Source organism: Pinus tabuliformis, chromosome 8 (assembly GCF_031772625.1).
Source record: "Pinus tabuliformis cultivar Carrire ecotype Pingquan chromosome 8, CPIR1, whole genome shotgun sequence".
NCBI lineage: Eukaryota > Viridiplantae > Streptophyta > Pinopsida > Pinales > Pinaceae > Pinus > Pinus tabuliformis.
Window position 1 is genome coordinate 744,554,823 of NC_142294.1, and position 15,818 is coordinate 744,570,640.

At 33.4% G+C, this 15,818-nt stretch overlaps 1 pseudogene; it reads right to left on the reverse strand.

The window, feature by feature from the left end:
- Positions 1-13,922: 13,922 nt before the first annotated feature.
- On the reverse strand, positions 13,923-14,309 carry LOC149237734 (transcription factor E2FB pseudogene; annotated as a pseudogene).
- Between the last annotated feature and the right edge of the window lie 1,509 nt (positions 14,310-15,818).

Here is a 15,818-nt window from a genome sequence, read left to right on the forward strand (position 1 = left end):
GATTTTTTTACTCACCCAGAATCTGTTTTCTAAGTGTCAAATTTTGAGGTATCAAAAGCACTGAACTAGAACATCATGTGCTTGTCAAACATTTCGGAGATATAAAATGGTTGATATAGAAGGAATCATGCCCACAACTAGCAGCACTTCATTTCAACTCTTGCATTTAGATATCAAGTAGTTAGAATCAACCACATGACAGAAGCATAAATTTTGGCAAGAAACACCATAAGCCTTCACATTTTTTCCCTTTTCAGCGTATCAATACTATTTGACTCTGTCGCAAGAAGGAAATGTAGAGGTCCCAATCAATATTGAAATAAAGTTGTTTTCTTAGTCCTGTATCACAATAAATACAATAGTAAATGACCTTGGAAAGTACAGGCCGAATACTCAAGATTGATTTGAGCATCCTTTCTCCCCGCTCATAATCAAAGGAGTTGAAGAAAGCTACTAGTGTGTATGAAACCTGTGCTTTTTTCACCCAGAAAGCTTGCATGTCTTTCTTTACTTTGGAAAGTTTTGATCATTGATGAGGATTCATCTCTGCTGTGTTGCAGAGAACATTAGACCTACTTCCTTGGGCAAGATAATGTGATGTCTAGAATGGAGAGAACAGGTCAACCGAAAAGGTTACTGTGTTGCAAACAACATTAGACCTACATCCTTGGGAAACATAATGTGATGTCTAGAATGGAAAGAACATGTCAACCGAAAAGGCCAAACAAACAACTGATCGATAAAGCCTTAAAGGCAAACAACAGGAAAAATCTTTCAACCAGCAGTCGAAATGGAAAGAGTAGGTCAACCTCAAGGAAAAGCATTGAAGAAAGCTATATAAAAGGGAAAAAGGGGTCACATCCACCTTGAATGAACAACCTTTGCCCTTTTGGAGATTTTTTCTCCTCTTTTCTCAATGTCAAAGGAAACTTGAGTTAAAGGAGATTATTTTTCTTATATGCAGCTCCTGGAACCATTGCAGGGATTAGACAATTCATTATTGCAACATCCATAGGATCTTGACTACCACCTCATCCTCTTCCATCCATAGGATCTTGACTACCGCCTCCACTGCAAGCGAGAAGTTCAATGGTAGCCAATCACTTACCACCCATCATAATGCCAACAGTATTCTAATTAATGTTTTAATATAGTTCTGCTTCATTCTATCTCTCTAAATCTCTGGATTTCCTAAGAGTGGGTTTTAGAATGCCAACCGTCATTGAAATACATGCAGAAATTTTATTTTAGATCGTCGCATACACCTATTTGGGACATGCCATTGAGACTGTGATAGATTGTGATATCGCACTTCTTTTGACAACATGATACATATAGATAAAAGATAAAAAAAAATGGGCAAGTTCAAAACCACATGACGATAAGATTGGAAACATGTTTGAACAGAATAAATTTTTAAACAATAATCATTTTGTCTATTTGGGAGACAATTACAAAGTAATAAATCAAATAGATTTGTTCCAGAAAGACTATCAAGAAATACTCCATATTAAAATATTACCTTAGTATAACTATACATCTAAAACATAGACAATGCTCATTTGGATTGCACAGACCATACAATGAAACTCAATTGGGATCTACCATAAAATTTAGCACAAATACCTCATAATAGCAATAAGCTCAAGATTCCTAATTTTCTCCTTGATAAATAGTCAAGACAACGTAGTGAACAACAGAGAAATAGATAACACCAACTATATTGGTCAAGTTTTATTCATTGTACTTGAATGCAAGGTGTGTTTACAATCAAGCCAGCATAAAAATTCCATTCCACAGTTTTAACGCATTCATAGTAATTTTCTTTGAGACTCGTTGGCAATCATTATAATATGCATAGGACCATAACATGATCATTCTTATATGCTTCATTTTCCTGATAACTAGAACAATATTCACAATTTATATTTATGGTTTCAAAATCCTAAAATGTTTAACAAATCTCACAAGTTTCAAAAGCCCTCTAAAAGGAAGAATAGTAATTAGCAACTAGTAGCCAAATATGGTAAGATTTATATACTTTCTGCTTTTTCCAGGTTGTTTGTTGTTCATGGCAGTTGTTTTTATTTTTTCCTAATTTTACCAACATCCCTTGACTTTTCCATAACTACAAGTATTTAGTGTTTTTGTGTATTATTCTTCGATGACATAGAACTGAAAATGCTAGAAGTTTTTGTCACTAAAAAGTGATATAGAAGTCAAGTAGTTCATGACTTCTTCAAGAGTACTTGAGTATCCAAAATAAATAGAAATCAGGATTATCTGTCCAAACCGAAAGCGTGAATTAATGAATACTTCATTCACAACTTGAACAAGAAATCCAGAGAAATTCAAAGTCTCAGGATACTTTTATCTAAGGGCTTCATTCAGCAACCTCCCAAGTAGAAGGTCAGTAAATTAAAGAGTCTATCAATGTGAATCAAACAACTAGTTTATGAAAGTAAAAAAAATGTCCTCCTAGATTAGCACCTGTGAACATTGAAAAGGCCAATATATACCTGTAGTTTAACACATTTCAATCAATTGTCAAATCAATAAAATTGAGAACTGCAATTATGCACTGCACTCTTCATCAACACCTCAACAAATATTTTACTGAATTGAATTAACCAAATTCTAATATGGAAGAAATCTTCGTCTAGATTCATGATAAACAAATGAATTAATCAATGCAGGAAAAGTGAAATAGGATTGATCCATCAATTCTGTGTAGTAATGGATTGAATATGGATAGTAGCACAAACCCATTGAACAAGGGTGGAGCTTCATAGATTAAAGAGAATTAATACCATACATCTTCTACAGTATCAATCTAGAGGCACAATAGACAACATTAGACCTACTTCATTGGAAAACATAATGTGATGTCTAGGATGGAAAGAACAGGTCAACCGAAAAGGTTGTTGTGCTACAAACAACATTAGACCTACTTCCTTGGGCAACATAATGTGATTTCTAGAATGTAAAGAACACGTCAGCTGAAAAGGCAAAAAAACCAGCTGCTAGATAAAGCCTTAAAGGAAAACAACAGGAAACATCTTTCAACCAACAGCCAAAATGGAAAGAGTGGGTCGACCTCGAGGAAAAGCATTGAAGAGTCTATATAAAAGGAAAAAAAGTGTCACATCCACTTTGAATGAACAACCTTTTCCATTTTAGAGCTTTTTTTCCTCTTTTGTCAATGTCAAAGGCAACTTGAGTTAAATGAGATGAGTTTTCTTATATGCAACTCTTGGAACCATTGCAGGGATTAGAAAATTAATTATTGAAACATCATAGGATCTTGACTACCACCTCATGCTCTTCCATCCATAGGATCATGACTACCACCTCCACTGCAAACAAGAAGTTCAATGGTAGTCAATCACCTACCACCCATCATAATGCCAATAATATTCTAAGTAATGTCTAATTTAATATAGTTATGCTTCATTCTAGCTCTCTAAATCTTTGGATTTCCTAAGAGTGGGTTTTAGCATGCTGACCATCATTGAAATACATGCAGAAACCTTATTTTAGATGGTTGCATACACCTATTTGGGACATGCCATAATCATACTTCTTTTGCCAACATGATACATATAGGTAAAAGATTAAAAAAATTGGCCAAGTTCAAAACCACTTGACGATAAGATTGGAAACATGTTTTAACAAAATAATTTTTTAAACAATAATCATTTTGTCTGTTTGGGAGACAACAAAGTACTAAATCAAATATATTTTTTCAAAAAATACTATCAAGAAATACTCCATATTAAAATAATACCTTAGTCTAACTATACATCTAAAATAGAGACAACGTTCATTTGGATTGCATAGACCATACCATGAAACTCAGTTGGGATTTGCCATAAAATTCAACACAAAGACCTCATAATAGCAATAAGCTCAAGATTCCTAATTTGCTCCCTTCTAGATAGTCAAGACAGTGTAGTGAATACCATAGAAATATACAATGCCAGCTATATTGGTCAAGTGCTATTCATTGTACTTGAATGCAAGGTGTGTTTACAATCGAGCAAACAAAAAACTTCCATTCTATACTTTTAACCCATTCACAATAATTTTCCTTGAGATTCGTTGGAAATCATTATAATATGCATAGGACCATAACATGATCGTTCTTATATGCTTCATTTTCCTGATAACTAAAACAATATTCATAATTTATATTTATGGTTTCAAAATCCCAAAATGTGTAAAAAATATCACAAGTTTCAAAAGCCCTTTAAAAAGAAAAATAGTAACTAGAAACTAATAGACAAACCTTGTAAGCTTTAGATACTTTATGCTTTTTCCAGGTTGTTTGTTGTTCATGGAAATTGCTTTCATTTTTTCCTGATTTTACCAACATCCCCTCACTTTTCCATAACTACAAATATTTAGTGTTTTTGTGTATTATTCTTCAATGGCACAAAACTGAAAAATGCTAGAAGTTTTCATCACTAAAAAGTGATATAGAATTCAAGTAGTTCATGACTTCTTCAAGAGTACTTGAGTATCCCGAATAAATAGAAGTGAGGATTATCTGTCCAAACCAAAAGCGCGAATTAATGAATGTTTCATTCACACCTTCAACAAGAAATCCTGAGAAATTCAAATTCTTAGGATACTTTTATATAAGGGCTCCATTCAACAGCCTCCGAGGTAGAAGATCATTAAATTAAAGAGTCTATTAATGCAGGTCAAACAACTAGTTTATGAAAGAAATAAAAAATGTCCTGCTAGATTAGCACCCGTGAACATTGGAAAGGCCAATATATACCAGTAGTTTAACTCATTTCAACCAATTGTCAAATAAATAAAATTGAGAACTGTAATTATGCACTGCACTCTACACCAACACCTCAACAAATATTTTACTAAATTGAATTAATCAAATTCTAATATAGAATAAATCTTTGTTTTGATTCGTGATAAACAAATGAATTAATCACTGTAGGAAAAGCGAAATAGGACTGATCCATCAATTTTGTATAGCGATGAATTGAATATGGACAATAGCATAGACTTGTCGAACACAAGTGGAGTTTCATAGATTTAAGAGAGTTAATACCATACATGTTCTGCAGTATCAATCTAGAGGAATAACAGACAACATTAGACCTACTTCCATGGGAAACATAATGTGATGTCTAGAATGGAAAGAACAGGTCAACTACAAAGGTTGTTGTGATGCAAACAACAGTAGACCTACTTCCTTGGTCAACATAATGTGATGTCTAGAATGGAAAGAACAGGTCAACTGAAAAGGCCAAAGAACCAGCTACTAGATAAAGCCTTAAAGGAAAACATTAGGAAAAATCTTTCAACCAGCAGTCGAAATGGAAAGAGTAGGTTGACCTTGAGGAAAAGCATTGAAGAAATATATATAAAAGGAAAAAAAAGGGTCACATCCACTTTGAATGAACAACCTTTGCGCTTTTGCAACTTTTTTTCCTATTTTCTCAACGTCAAAGGAAACTCGTGTTCAAGGAGATGAGTTTTATTATATGTAGCTCTTGGAACCATTGCAGGGATTAGACAAATCATTATTGAAACATCCATATGATCTTTACTACCCCCTCATGCTCTTCCATCCATAAGATCTTGACTATTGCCTCCACTTCAAGCAAGAAGTCCAATGGTAGCCAATCACATACCACCCATCATAATGCCGACACTCTTCTAAATAATGTATCATTTAATATAGTTATGCTTCATTCTAGCTCTCTAAATCTTTGGATTGCCTAAGAGTGGGTTTTAGTATGCTGACCGTAATTGAAATACATGTGGAAATATTATTTTAGATGGTTGCATACACCTATTTGGGACATGCCATTGAGACTGCGACATACTATGAAATCGTACTTCTTTTGCCAACATGATATGTATAGATAAAAGATTAACAAAATTTCCCAAGTTCAAAACCACTTGACGATAAGATTGGAAACATGTTTTAACAAAATAAATTTGTAAACAATAATCATTTTTTCTGTTTTGGAGACAAAAAAGTAATAAATCAAATACATTTGTTCCAGAAAGACTGTCAAGAAATACTCCATATTAAAATACTACCTTAGTCTAACTATACATCTAAAAAAGAGACAACACTCATTTGGATTGCATAGAGCATACAATGAAACTCAATTGGGATCTGCCATAAAATTCAGCACAAAGAAATCATAATAGAAATAAGTTCAAGATTCCTAATTTTCTCCCCAATAAAAGTCAAGACAATGCAGTGAATACCATAGAAATAGACAACACCAAATATGTTGGTCAAGTGTTATTCATTGTACTTGAATGCAAGGTGCGTTTACAATCGAGCCAACAAAAAACTTCCATTCCATAGTTTTAACCCATTCTCAGTCATTTTCTTTGAGTCTCATTGGCAATCATTATAATATGCACAAGACCATAACTTGATCGTTCTTATATGCTTAATTTTCCTGATAACTAGAATAATATTCATAATTTATATTTATGGTTTCAAAATCCCAAAATTTTTAACAAATCTCACAAGTTTCAAAATCCCTCTAAAAGAAAGTAGTAATTAGCAGCTAGTAGCCAAATCTGGTAAGCTTTAGATACTGTCTTCTTTTTCCAGGTTGCTTGTTGTTCATGGTAGTCATTTTTATTTTTTCCTAATTTTACCAACATCCCTTTGTTTTTCCATAACTACAAGTATTTAGTGTTTCTGTTTATTATTCTTCGATGACATAGAATTGAAAACACTAGAAGTTTTCGTCACTAAAAAGTGATATAGAAGTCAACTAGTTCATGACTTCTTCAAGAGTACTTGAGTATTCCAAATAAATAACAATCAGGATTATGAGTCCAAACCGGAAGCATAAATTAACAAATACTTCATTCACACCTTGAGCAAGAAATCTAGAAAATTTCAAAGTCTCAGGATACTTTTATCTAAGGGCTTCATTCAACAGCCTCCCGGGTAGAAGGTCAGTGAATTAGAGAGTCTATTAATGCACATCAAACAACTAGTTTATTAAAGTAAAAAAAATGTCCTGCTAGATTAACACCCATGAACTTTGAAAATGCCAATATATACTTGGAATTTAACTCATTTCAACCAATTATCAAATCAATAATTAATTTGGCTTCCATTTGACCAAAATTTAACTAATTTTCCTAGCCTAGCATAGGCATATTTTTCTTAATCCTTACTTTTTTTGCGCATATTTAGGTTTGTTAATTACTATAATTACTAAGCCTTTTTTTACTATGTCTATGTTTTTTTTTAACCTCGTAACTTTTGAAATAGGAGACTATTTTGGGTGATTTCTTTTCTTGGGTTCATTTTCTATCGATCAAATTTCTTAGCCATTTACCACTCATATCCTAACATTGTACGAACCTGTATGAATATGTGCAAACCTCGTACAACTAGGTATGGCCACCATTTCTTTGTAGACAATTGTTTTCTCAACAATTTCAAAGTTTTCTCTACAATTGCTCTCATTGTTTCTCAAATATGAGGTTGATTTTCTCTTGGGTTTGAATTTCTCTTTGATTGAACCATGTATGGACAATATGGAATGTAATTTGTAGTGTGAGAACCCATTTTTTATTTGTTGGACTCATTTTTCTATTGTATAACTGATTTCCTTACTATTGGGTTAACTCATCTACTTTATGGATGTAATTTCTCAATGTATAGATGATTTAGGTGGATATTGGTGGCCACCCACCTATTCCACTTCGACCCTCACTACTGTTTCTTTCAGCTTTTCAGTTTCCTTAATTGTAGCACAGTTTACTATTTTTGGCAGTTTTTCGGGTCCTAAACTTCCCAAGCCATTTTGAGGCCCTAAATGACGTTTGTTTTGCAAGATTCATCTAGTGATGACAGTAATCACACTGGGAGTTGTAGTCCTTAGAGAGATATTTCCAACGAGGCATCATATGCACCAAATGGAGATAATATGACCAAGTTACAACCCTGGGAAGTTGGCTACCCAACTAACCCCAACAGAGCCCATAAACTCTTGGTGTTACATCTCCTCGGGTTAGGGTTTTGGTTGTTTAGGGTTTTCTCTTATTGTTCAATAATAAAAAGGCCCTTGAGCCTCATTGTAACTCAGCTTAGAGGCATGTAGCCGCCACATCTCTTCTCAGAGATAAGCTATCATCGCCCGAGCTATCTTATTTCCATTTTGTTTGTAAGCATAGTTAAGTATTTTTTTATTAATGAAATGAAGTGTTTTTCTGTTGCATCTATGTTTTTATGAGTATATTTCTAAGTCGTTGCGTTCTTGTTTAAGTTTGAATCAATAGATCATATTTGCGATGTAAAAATTAGATTTGTAGTATTTGTAATTATACAATTGTGGGTTCTCTTAGATCAATTGTGTATAGTGAATTTTCTTTTTGTGATGTTGGTACCCAAATGAAAATTTATCTCTATCTACTAGCATGTAATAAGACAAATTGTAGAGATTCAATAGAATTGTATTAATATGAAAATGTCTCTTTGACTATATAGCCGCCTTCATTCAATTCTATGGCCTACCACCTCTGATTGGCCTTTCCAAAACATGCATAGTTAGATATGGGATTATTTTGTTGCTATGAATTCGTACTTGGGGAATTTTTACCACCACTGGACCATTTTTAATGAGCTCTCCAATTCTTTGAATATGGGGTGTGTGTTTGCAGTGATCTCTTGAATTTTTTGTAGATAGATAGGAGTTATTTTGTCGTTATCACTCATCTTCTTTGCAAATATACCTTGTTGGATATTATTTGTTCCTAAGCACTTGAATTACTTCATAGTAGTTTCATGAGATCTGATAGATGACTGAGATATTTTTTTCCCTAGAGCCATGGGGATTTAATTTCTCACCTTCTTATTGTGAATCTGATAGCTCATTATATGCATCCTCCATTGGATTATGGCATTGTTTTATTGATCCATGCATAATGCTTCATCTGTGATAATTTTTTTTCTTACCAATACCATGTGTGGTATTTCACTTACATATTGTATATCAAATACAAATTGTTGAACATGAGCACATTAATGAGAGTTTTTAGCACTAGTATTGATACTTCTCTCGTATTTATTGAACTATGTATGATGGTGACAATGTTCAAACTTACTTAGGAGCGTTGCTTGTTGCTCGTGATTTTTCTTATATTTATTTAGAAGTGTTGTTTTGTAACTAGTGATAACCTTCAGACTTCTTTAAGAGTGTTGCTTGCTACTAGTGATGATGTTCATACTTCTTCAAGAGTGTTGTTGTACCATGGTTGGTTAGCCTTTGCAGTCATAACGACTTAAGGGGAAATTTTGTGCTATTTGTTTTCCTCCAAGCTAAGTTTACATAGGGGTGTTAAAACCAAAGGTTCCTTGAGTAGCTAAAGAAGTAGTGTGGCTCTAGATACTTCTAAATTCTGCCACTAAGCTAATATGTGGAAATTAATGTGTTTTCTTACAATTAATTATATCACTCTAAGACCAAACACATTGACCTTGATATTCTTTTGAGATCTAGTAGCTAATGGTGTTTTTTTTCTCTAAGACCAAACACATTGATCTTGATACTCATTTGAGATATAGTAGTTCATGGTGTTTTTTGTCTCTAATACCAAACACATTGATCTTGAAATTTATTCACGATATGGTAGATGATGGTGTTTTTGTCTCTAAGACCAAACACATTGATCTTGATACTCATTCAATATTTAATAATTGTTGGTATTTTTTGTCTTTAAGATCAAAGACACTGATATTGATACTCATTCAATATATGGTAGTTGATAATGTTTTTTTGTCTCGGATATTGTCCTATTGAATAGAAAGTTGTAGATATCTTCACCAAATCCATTACAATGATGAAGTTTCTTTGACTTCATAATTTCTTTAGGATGCAAAAAGTTGTCATCAAGGGGGAATATTAGTTAATGGCATCTTCCTCCTATGATTATAGCCCTCTTGTTATCATTAAGGGGAACATTAGAATGTGAATATATTAATGATTTCCTAATGGTATTTTTACCAATCTATTCTTAAACAACTCACCATATTGTAAAAAGGTTTTATCCCACATATATCATGGGATTTTTTTCCTTTCACTCTTTAATATATAATAGAGGTGAAGGAGACTCTATTGAGTGTGTGAGGTAAGCAAACATGCACTAATGGAGTGTGATGTATACATATGTAATGTGGTCCAATGCTTATCTAGGGGTGTAACCTTGTATGATTTGAAGTTTATCTACAAAATAAAGGAGCTACTTCTATGAAGGTGTAACCTTTTATGTTTTGTAGTTTATCTACAAAACAAAGGGGCTACTTCTATGGATTTTTCTCCAAACTGGGTTTTACCATCTAAATTCCTTTGTCGCTCTTTTTTCTTTCTTGTTTGATTTCCTAAATTTTCTTTTTTTTTCTTAGGAGATTATACCAAGTAGAAATTTGTCATATGTTTATGCACATTTATCAAATCAAACATGGTATCAATGTTTATCTACAAAATAAAGAAGCAATGTGGTTCTAGTTGGTTCACAAAGCTAAGATATAGAAATCATGGGGCTTTCTTACAATTAAATATATTACTCCAAGACCAAACACATTTATCCTGATACTCATTCAAGATCAAGTTGATGGTGTTTTCTGTCTTAGGTATTGTGTTATTGAATAGCAAGTTGTGATATATTCACCAAATCTAGCATAGTGACAAATTTTCTCTAACTTTTTAACTTGTTGGGGATACGTGAAGTGGACGAAAGTGACATGATAACCTATGCTCTATGATGTGTTATGGCTAGAGAGTGTTTTATAGCTAAAATGGTTCATTTATTTATGGAAAAGGGGTTGAAGGAGAGGTTAGAAATGAGGATAACCATTACAAGAAGAAAGGAGGTCACCTATACGATAACCATAGAGCTTGCAAGGTGGACTTATAACCAAGCTTATTGTATTGATTGAAGTAGTAAAAAGCCTAAAAGTAATAATGATTGAGATAAAAAAGTTGTGAAATTATATATTTATTTTTACACGAACTTCCATTGAATATTTGATGGGATAGGCTAGCCATCAAATATTCGACTCCTATCGGTCGACGTCATCATCAGATAATCGACACCAAAATTGATGTAAAGAAGCGTCAGTTGTTTGACACTCCCATCGGATAGAACTCTTATTTTTCAAATATCTGACACATCACCATCAGACCATGTGCCCCATAGCGATGGAAAAATGCATCAGATATTCAGAACTCCCATCGAACTAATTCAACTTGACGTCAATTATCCGACACTAATATTTCAAACGGGTAGCTCAAGACCCATGGAAATGAGCATCACATCAATAACACTCCTGTCACACAATTTAGGTAGAACATCGATTATACGATGCCTAAATTTTTGTTTTTGATAATGAACCAATCTAACTAATTCTTGAATATCCAAAGGCACACTATTACAAATTTTAATTTATGAGGTGTGTTGGGACTCAGAAATGTCATATTTTCATCCACCTTTTTCTTCACTATTCCTTACAATTCATCATCCCATTAACCTTTTATCATATCATTTTCATAAATACATTTGGGTTTCACCTTCTTATTTTCCATTTTATTCATTTTTGTATTACAAGTGAATTTATGATTAAATATTAGAAAATATACATATTTTTATATATATCTCAAGAATATGTGAGTTTTGTGATGTGTAGGAAATATGCGAAGAATTAATATCTCCTCCACCATATTAAGGAGATAATTATGCAAGCCTATTCCTAAGGAGAAAATCATGGAGAATTTGGTCGGCATATCTTATCCAATTCCTAAGGAGAAGATCATGGAGGATTTGGTTGGCATATCTTATCCAAGATATGTGAGAGATTTATGGAGGATTCAAAGGGATCATCTTTTGTAATAATGGGAAAGTAATTAAAAATGCTTGAGAGATTTGTGGGATCATATTTTGTAATAATGGGAAAGTAGTTAAAAATGGTTGCGAGATTTATGGAACTAAAGAGAGATTAGTGGATGATCATTATGAGTTTGTTACTCATCCCATTGTATAAATAGGAGTACAATATCCTCCATTTGTAATCTGGAAGTTTTTGTAATCTTAGAATTTTGGAGTATGTAATCTTAGAAGCTTAGAGTTGTAATCTTAGAGTTGGTTTGTAATGGAGCTTTTGAAATAAAGGATCATACTTCAATTTTGCTTCTACATCTGAGTCTCCATTGAAGTGGTGTGCTTGTGGAGTTATGGAGGCCCCCCATGCCCTCACTTGCATGCTTATTTGTTTATAATTTATTTTATGTTTTTGTTTGATTTCAGCTTTCAAGTTTTGTTAAATGTTCTAATATTGGAAGAGTCTTATTTGAAGGTGTTCTTGTAAGAGAACCGTGAGATCTCATACAATGATTAGATCTAGGTTTACTTCATTTATGCTTTTAAGTTCTAATTAGATGATCTAATTTTGGAAGAGATCTTGTAGAATATGTTCTTGTAAGAGAATCATAGATCTCAAACAATTGTTAGATCTAGGCTTGATTAATTACTGAAAGAGATCTTAATGAATATGTTCCTATAAGGGGACTTTGAGATCTTGGACAAATTAGGAATCTTTCTAGATCTATATATTTTAGATAAGCACTTCTAAGTTTACCTTCCCGGGTTGACATTAAATTAAACTCTAATTTGCATCCGCATTTTAGACCACACATTTTGGCGCCGTTGCCGGGGAAGTGCAACTAGAAGGATTTAGTATTTATTTTGTGCATTTGTTTTTATGGACTAATCTGTGGAACTTGGTGACAGCAGGTTCGTAAAGGAGTTCAAATTTTGGAGCATTCTTTTTTTTTCATTTTCGCACATAGATAATTTAAATTCAGTTTTTATTTTAAACCCCCCATTTCTCACTAATCCATCTACGGATGAGGGCTTTGACAATGTTGAACAGGTACTTCTTGGAGAGAAAGGACAATAACCTTGAGCCAACTCTAAGATAGGATTCTCACATACTTGCAAAACATAATGTAAAATTTTCAAATCTTGATGTGAGCATGTTCGAATTTTTAGTCCGTAGATGGCTTCATTGGAAGCATTCTTTTACTTAGAAAATAAAACATCTTTTAAGTTAATATAGAATAGATTAGAAAAATAAAAATGAGATCTCATTAGAAGTCATTAGAAGTCGTTATCATTAGAAGTTTTTAGTTTTGTTTTCCAAAAATAAATCATCATGAATAAAATGAATTGCTTCATCTTTGCATTTCTATGTCTTGTTTCTGTATCACGGGTGAGCCAGGAGCCTGCTTATTGGAAAGATTTGTCTTCCGAGAGTCTAAACGCCCCCGTGACATTGCAGAAAGAGTGTAGATAATGCAAGGTTTTGTCACAGATCTTAATTGTGTTTTATCCATCCATGCTAACCTGCATAAATAAAAATAAATCAAGAGATTAGTATGCTCTCTTCCTGCGCTTCGTGCGATCAGGAAGATCAGAAAACCTATTGATTTATTTCAAATAAAAAAATACTTTTGCTGGAAAATTGATCTGCATGAGCGAAAAATCATCTTAATTTTTTTAATATTTTTGTTAAAAAAAAAAAAAATCAACAACAAACAAAACACATAATAATGCGAAACACACTGCAACACCATAAGTCACCAAATTTTGTGCAAAACTGACTCCTCTGTTCATTTGTGTGGCTTCTCTTACCATAAACGGTGGGTGGATCACTAGTTGAAAGAGGCGCAATTCTTGTTTTTAACTCTGGAATTATATATGTTATGAAAATCGTTGCATAAAGGGTTATTGAAATTCGATTTGAAGAAATCAATACTGAGTCTGGGTTTTACAAGAATTACTAATGTCTGAGGGACGCAGTAAACTAATCTCTGAATTTTGAAGATGTATTGAATTATATGTTGCTGGAATCAATTCCTTTTTTTCAGGCGTTTCTCAATTAGTCCTATCCCCTCAAGCACATTGGTTATGTCATATATTCTGCGCTTTTGGACTTCCAAAGTATCTGCAGCCTTGTTAAGATCAAGAATACCATCATCAGCCTGCTTGACTAGACTAATAAACTTCTTTGTTAACAACCCAAGAGAGCTATCATAACGACAGCTGCTGATTGGAGTAGGAGCATTGCCCAAAGGAGAACCAATGTTTGATCTAGGGGTCTGAGGACCAATCTTTGCATGCTTTGCAAGCTTAGACCGATTATAACACCTGCCACCTGTGCCTGAAACAGTCGTATTTCCAGCACCTGTATCTGCTTCTACATATCCTTGCCCTGATGGCAATTCATTGGACTCCATCTCATGTTCCTCTGTTTCAGTCTTCCACTTCACAGGTTTTGAAGAAATGTCAGATACCCATCAGAGGAGGCCTTCTGAAAAGCATTTGGGTGTCACTGCAATCCAGCTCTGGCATTATCATAATTACACCCGCCTTGCCTTCAATGGTATTGAGAGACCGCTCGTGAGAAGTGGGAGGTTATCACTGGAATCAATTCCTTTAGTTCGATTAAAAATGTTGTTGATGAATTTAAAACAATTGAAGTCGATTTCAGTACAGAGGAAGATGTGTTTGAAGTCAATTTCAGCAGAGAAAGAATGCCCGTGTGAGAAAAAAGCGTTAAATTTCTAGGTTAAATCAATTTAAAAGCCTGTAAGCAATCCAATTCCAGTTTTGAAACAACAGTTTGAAGATCTGAGCAGCGCTGGAAATTTAATACGTTGAAAACTTCAGGTATGAGCAGCGTTGTTTTCTAAATTAAATGAATACGTTAAATCTGCGTTGAACTTGGTCAATTGGATAGTTTGAGATCGATTAAATCAATCCACAGCTACTGGTTATAACAGCGCAACAGAAACATCAATGAAATACAGTTTTGAATTCACTTACTATGTGTTGTTTGATTGATTGAAACCGTGTGAAAGCCTGTAGTTAAGTCCAGAAGTTTTGAAACAAATGTATGGTGGAAATACAATTGATCCGGTGGAAATTTGCGTATAAGAAGCAACGGAACTTTGGCAATGGGTAATGGGCACAACCTCTTCAGAATTGTAAGGCTTTTGACCTTTAAAAAGTTTGATTACCAGGTGGAAGCATTGTGAAGGCGCAATTGAAATTGAAGGGCGTTTATGGAGGTAAGCTCAATTGTGTTGAAACGTGGCCATAAAGACTTGTAAATTTGTGTGGGTCAATGTTATTGAAAGGATTCGTTGTAAAGGTCGATTTACATTGGAATATATAATTCCATATGGAATGGAAGTGTGGGCGCATTCTTTCAATCCAGTCATATTAAAAAAAAAAATTGAATTTCATTCTTTTGTTTTTTTTATTAAAAATAAAAAAAATAAAAAAATTAAAAAAAATTTCACAAAATTTATGCAGGTCTGAAAATAAAAAATGGAACACTTGGAAACAAATTTTGAGGATCGATTTATCAAACATTTGGAGGATTCTATAAATGATGATTATCTTGTTTCAATAGCTTCAAGTTGGCATAACATATTTCTGTTGAATGCTTTTATATCACATACTAATATGCAGACCACAACAGATCTTTCTAATGCCAATCTTTTTGCCGAGTATATTTCATCTGACCCAAACAGGGAGTATTACTTTTCATGGTTATTTTAAGAATGGATTGATTTTAATATCATGATTAAGTCAATTTCAACACTTTGATTGTCCTTAATATGTTTTATTTGGTATGAAATTTTTGCATAAGAATCATGAAGGAAATGGCCATTTCTTCTTGAACACACTTATGTTTTCTTTCTGCCAAGTTTTTTTACAGGTTACATGATAATCAAGTG